General features: G+C 37.6%; 1 long non-coding RNA gene across 1 annotated transcript in view; it reads left to right on the top strand.

The window, feature by feature from the left end:
• The window catches only part of LOC121420044, a 6425-nt gene extending 1532 nt beyond the window's left edge, over positions 1-4893 (top strand). Inside the window, exons 2-3 of the long non-coding RNA XR_005970689.1 lie at positions 776-1024; positions 4726-4893. This is a non-coding gene — a long non-coding RNA (uncharacterized LOC121420044). The remainder of the gene's footprint in view (positions 1-775; positions 1025-4725) is intronic.
• The last annotated feature ends 1178 nt before the right edge of the window (positions 4894-6071 follow it).

Genomic DNA, 6071 nt, shown 5'->3' with positions numbered 1-6071 from the left:
GCTTTAATACCTGATTGCTAATAAAACACGAATGCTTTAAAGCAAGCAACCAGAGAACCGACAGCTTAAGGTCCTCTCGTTGAACCTTGTAACGAGAATTATGCACTAGCGCACCAAGTGGGAATCGAACCCGTCCACTGGATTCCGAGACCCCCGCTCTACCGACCGAGTAGACCGAGGGCTGGCCAAGGAGTTTATTCAGCTCATCGGGTATATAAGGTTTGATGGTCCCAACATGTTGGCATGATATCGGTGGTCAAGAAAATGGTTGCTGCCGGGTACGGAAGGCCCAGAGGACCCCATTTTTCGGCCATCTTGGATTTTCTTGAAAATCAATTATTTTCATATTTTTCCACAAACAATTGAAAAATATTAAATAAATACGCATTTCACAATGATTTAGATAGTAGAAATTGATTGCGATCGTTTTCTGGACTAATAATGTGGAGGTGCCGTGGCCGAGTGGTCTAAGGCGCCTGGCTATACATGGAAAGTCCGGGGTTCGATCCTCGGCCGCGGCACCTGTGTCCGTGAACAAGGTATTTAATCTACAATGCTCTTTTATCATGCTTTCAAATAAATGGAAATGCTATATGCATCAATGGTAACTAGGTGTGAACTTGTTTAAAAAAAATAATGATAATTGGCAAAATAGGAAATAGGGGTTGGTTGACTATCAAATCTTATGTACCCGATCAGCTGAATAAACTCCCAAGCCCCCGGTCTAGAGCTATCGCGCCTCCTCTTAACCAATTGTATCCTGCTTTTTTTCCAGCCGACACGACCCCTCAAAATGTTATCTGTCATCCTGATGTCTCCATCTCTGTGGAGCGTGGTACTGTGAAAACACCCGTGTTCTTCGCCGAGCCTTCTGCTGATGATATATCAGGCAACTTTACACTGTACTATAGATCTCACGCCCCAGGTGACGAATTCCCGTTAGGATCAACTTCAATCTTGTATACGTTTGCTGACGGGAGTGGAAATCTTGAATTCTGCGGCTTCGTGATTTATATCGAAGCCTGTGAGTACTAACCGTCGCTTTCATATTTTTTTTACTTTAGGCAAGCCAGAGATCGTAGGATCGTCCTGACGAAGAGGAAAGCATATCTGCTCGAATCGTTGAGAACAGTTCTTTTAAGAGCTACTATACAAGAAAGATAAGCAAATGGTCCTTTTCAGGACTAACTTACATGGTGCAATAACAAATCTCATCTAGTCTTACCACCATACAAAACCTTCAGAGCTCACATCACTCCTCATTACATTTCTTTTAATTTTAAATTTTATCTTTATTTTTCTTAAATAATCTTTAATTTTCGGAATATTTGTATTTTCAGATTCTATGTCAAGCAACAAAATATGGATTGTCGAGCGAGTACCCGCGGGTACCCTTTAACAAGTATGCAATACGTATAGTTAAAAAGCTATATCCTAATCATTGTATTTCAGCTAGATAAATTTTGTCAAAAATTTTGTCAAAAATCAGAGCTATATTATTTCCGCTATAATATAGGTTTTCCAGTCCAATTTCGTCAAAATTTCAACCGATTTAATGATATAATAATTCTATTTGCAACTAATTTGAATGGCCTATGAGATCAGCATTTAAATAGCCAAATACTTAATTTAATTGAATTCTACTGGCACGCGATTTCATAGTTTTCTCATTTAAACATTTATAAAAAGCGATCAAATTAAAATACCCGAGTAGTGTTTTCAAATTCGGACCGGTACCTTCCTTAATTTGCGAACGTTTAGGAATTGAAAATCATTTATATGCAATCACTTACAGGATATGGACAGTGTTTTTCGTTGTTGTTTTTTACTTCTTTTGTATATGGAAATGGGTTTTACTCCTAAATTGGATGTTAAAAATTTTACTGAATTTTACATCTGACAGACCATCATCGGAACAACAACTCGTTTTTGTTCCACTTTCATAACTATAGACTGTGGTCAATTCCATGTTACCCATCCCTTCCCCAAAACGATTTAAATTATAAACAATAATGTACAATAAAAAAGAACAAGATGATGAAGAAGAAATACCTATTATTGGCATAATTAGTCTAGGTCATCCACTCACTCAATGGCGGATCCTTTTGGGAGGCACAATTATTTTTTTTTTCGTGGACGAAATACCTTTATTCTTTGGTTAAAAACCTTTTTTTTTTGCTCGTCATATTCATCCAGAAAATGTGCCCCCCCCCCTTTTGGGAAATCTTGGATCCGCCCCTGCACCAACTCATCAATCACTAAAAGAATAAGCGTTTACAACCATATCCTATAAGTGTTACATGAATTACGTCGTTATCAAACATAATTGAATGAAATGATTCTAACTAAAAAGATCCGCAAAAAATAGAAAGATAGGGTAAAAAATAAACAACAGAAAAATTTTATCTAAATTTGGAAGTTTAAAGTGCAAATATGTGTGCCGATAAAATGAAATTGAAAATGGTGTTTTAGGCGAAATTAAACGATCAGCCCGTCGTCGCGAAAGTAAATGACACCTTAGGGCCATTAATTTGAACGAATTTCTATCTAAATTGAATTTCAACAAAATTCAAAGGAATGATGTAGAACGGAATTGAATACTAAATCAATGAAAATGAACTATGTATGCAGAGGGTGGACGAAATATTTCAAATTTGAACGTTCTTTCATTAATTTGATTTCAACCCTGATGAAATTGGACGGGAAAACCTATAATAAATAATGATAATTTTGAATGTGATAGCCAGATTCGAATTTTTACTTTCAGCCAGTGTTATTCTCTTACCAAGGGCGCTGTCTTTGTATATGATGGTTGACAGTAAATGACCCTTGCTTCTTTAATCTATCATTTATGTAGACAATCTACACGTAAGTTCTAAGAGGTGACTCCATTATATATAGCATTACAATATTCTAATCTATGAAGGAAAACTAATCGCGGCTTCGATTCAAATTTCCAACAGTATCAGAACAACGAGGAAAGCGTAAAACGATATGAAAATATACTTAGTGCTTGAATATCCGGATTTCTGCTAGAAGACACGGCAAATAAAGTTTTTGAACTCGGCGAGACTCTGGATTCGACTCGACGTAAATCCTTAAAACCTAATGTCTCATCACAATTCTATACCACATGTCAGTAAAATACACATTTATCCATGTTATATGGGAAGTATAACCAAGAACAATGCCTGTTTCAATTATTCTAAAATACGTATGGCATTAATGAATTCCTACAACAACGCCTAAGACTGCCCCTCTTCAGGTCTGAATATCACAAATTTTCACCTCGCGCTTCGCGCTGGCAATATTTGATTAACGAGTACCATGATCATGATATGATTACAATACAAGTGTTTATATGTAGTTCTAAACAAATCAGCATGCGCTTTGCGTTCGCATGAGATGACTTTGGTGAAATATGTATGTATGTTCTTCGTGAATTCTTTTGAAAAATAGTCCTTAAAAATGTCACTGTTTGTGGTCAGTATCTGTCAAAATTTTAACGTCTTTCGGTCTGACGCTGCCGGGTTTGATCCCCCGACCTTCCGGTTGTGAGACGGACGCTACTAAGTTGAGATAAAACACTGATCAATTACATCTAAACACATGAATCATTTTTTTTCAGTCATTTTTATCGTGATTTTCGTACGCATCTCATCAAATATTGTTACAAAAAGTCCTTTAAATACAAGCGCAACAATGAAAATATCAGACCTGAAGAGGGGCACCCTAAGGCTTACTTGTAGGAATTCACGCAGACCATACGTATTTCACTAACCAAATGATGTGAGCGCGAGCTGAAAATTTTAGATATTTAGATGAGAAAAAGGAACATTTATAGGACAGAATTTATACGAATTCATGAAGCGCAGACATATCTCTCCAATCCATCAATGCGAACGTAAGCACGAACATTTGTTTTTGGCATGCAGACCCTAAGGACGTTCCACAGTTAAAATGAAGTCCATGTCATTTTCACAAAATTTTGCAGAGAGTTACTTTGGTATCAATGCATTATGAAAATGCCAAAAATAATATAGGTTCCTGTGCTTATTTTTATCTACGGGTATTCAAAGTCGCCGTATTTGAATGATATGCAATCTTGCGCAATCAAGAGAATTGTGCCTCTCTTAGACCTCACGAAAATATTTGGCCCGTAATGCCACGAGGGAGGGGGGGGGGGGTGATTACACATGCAATCCCCAGCATCAAAACCCATGTGTAATGTAATGTTTATCAACTTGAATATTATGTTTAAAATTCAAATCTTCTGGGGATCACTGTTCAAAATCCCACCCTACCCATCTATTTCAGCATGTGGGGGGGGGGGTAGTCTGCAGGCACAGACCCTCATTGGAACTTTGATCAACAAGTGTGCCTCCACGCGAAGAATAGCATATACACAAGGCACGAGTAGGCTGCACATTCAGACCCTTATTTCGAGTGAAGGGTTTGCCCAGCAGACTAGGGGGGGGGGGGGGGTCATCACATACTGTTAATGCCATGGTAGTACACTTTATTCATCGCGAATTCAAAAGGATACGAAAAGTTTAAGGATTCAATAATCAAAGCTTTACTGAAAGATACTGAAGCAATTCATGAGTTTGAGTTCATTCAAGTATGGACCTACAAATTAGTTTATTTTCTCATTGGTTTGCTGATTAACCTTTTAACTTCATGCGTCGCATTCGTTCGTTTTTATGGGTTTTTATGCCTCAACAGATGACTTCCATTACCCCTTGGGCCTGCAGAGTGGAATAATTCCAGATTCAAGTTTGACGGCTTCAAGTTCATGGAGGAGCAGTTCTTATGACTGTTCAGCGCAAAGGGTGCGTTTATTCACTGTCATTGAAATCAAAAATGACACAACAATTTGTGGAGGTTGGGTGGCGGCTAATCAACAAAGAAACGAATGGATACAGGTTAGTAACAAGTCACATTATCTAAAAGATGGGAGGCTAGAAGTCAAGGTTGCTAGCTTGTCTAGCATGGCTCCTAGCTGACCAGGCTTCCTTTGGGGATGACAACCCTAGCTTGCATCCGTACAGGCTGTGAAGGGGAAATCCTGTTTCACTCCCAGGAGCAAATTTATTCCTCCATGGCTATATTTGGTTTGGGTTGACTGTCTAATTACTATTATCTTATTACTATTATTCACTTCTAGCGTGTTGTTTGGCAGTCGAGGGCTACTTTTCATCAGTTTTATGATGGCAACGTCAGGCCCAAAGAACAATGTAAAGAAAGACATTATAATGATGATGATTAAATATATATATATATATATAATGACTATACAAAACTGCAGTAACTGAAAAGTGCTCAACTACATGTACATATAGGAGCTTCACGTAGTATAGTAATAGGTTGGAGCGAATTGCTTAGATTTTAGTTGTACAGACGGTTTCCCCCTGAGGGTTCATTTTAGGGGTGGCCTCCTGATGAACCCACAGGGGGAAACAGAACTCGCTCCACCCTATTACTACACTTTGAAACAGTCTGGTCATCAGGGGGCCACCCCTGAGATGAACCCTCAGGGGGAAACAGAACTCGCTCCACCCTATTACTATACTATATAATATATTATATATATATATATATATATATATATATAGATATATATATATATATATATATATATATATATATATATAAATTATATATATATATGTATACAGTGTACACTTTGAAAAAGCCCTGGGAATACAAAAATATACAACATGTGGGTAATTTTTTTCCACATATAATCTTGGGTTTGGGTCTCATCTATCCAATGAAAGTAAAATTTTTGACAGAATGTTACACTTGAGTGAGCATCGACCTTTTTTGTAAAGCTCGCAAAAATCTGTTTGCGCAGAAATGCTCGTTTTCATGCTGTGTCAAGGGGAAAGGGCGAAATCAAACTTACCCTGCGAAACATTTCTCTTACATTTCCCATTGCACCTTTTGTCAATTGTAATAAATGGATACATTCAAGCATTTTGTAACAATTTACTACCCAAATTGAAATTTCAGCGCTTAATAAACACAACATTTACCCTTTTGTGCCAGCTGGATCTGAGGACATAACT

This window comes from Lytechinus variegatus, chromosome 8 (assembly GCF_018143015.1).
Source record: "Lytechinus variegatus isolate NC3 chromosome 8, Lvar_3.0, whole genome shotgun sequence".
Classification (NCBI taxonomy): Eukaryota; Metazoa; Echinodermata; class Echinoidea; order Temnopleuroida; family Toxopneustidae; genus Lytechinus; species Lytechinus variegatus.
The sequence above is the reverse complement of the archived record's forward strand: the minus strand, read 5'-3'. Positions and strand labels throughout refer to the sequence as shown.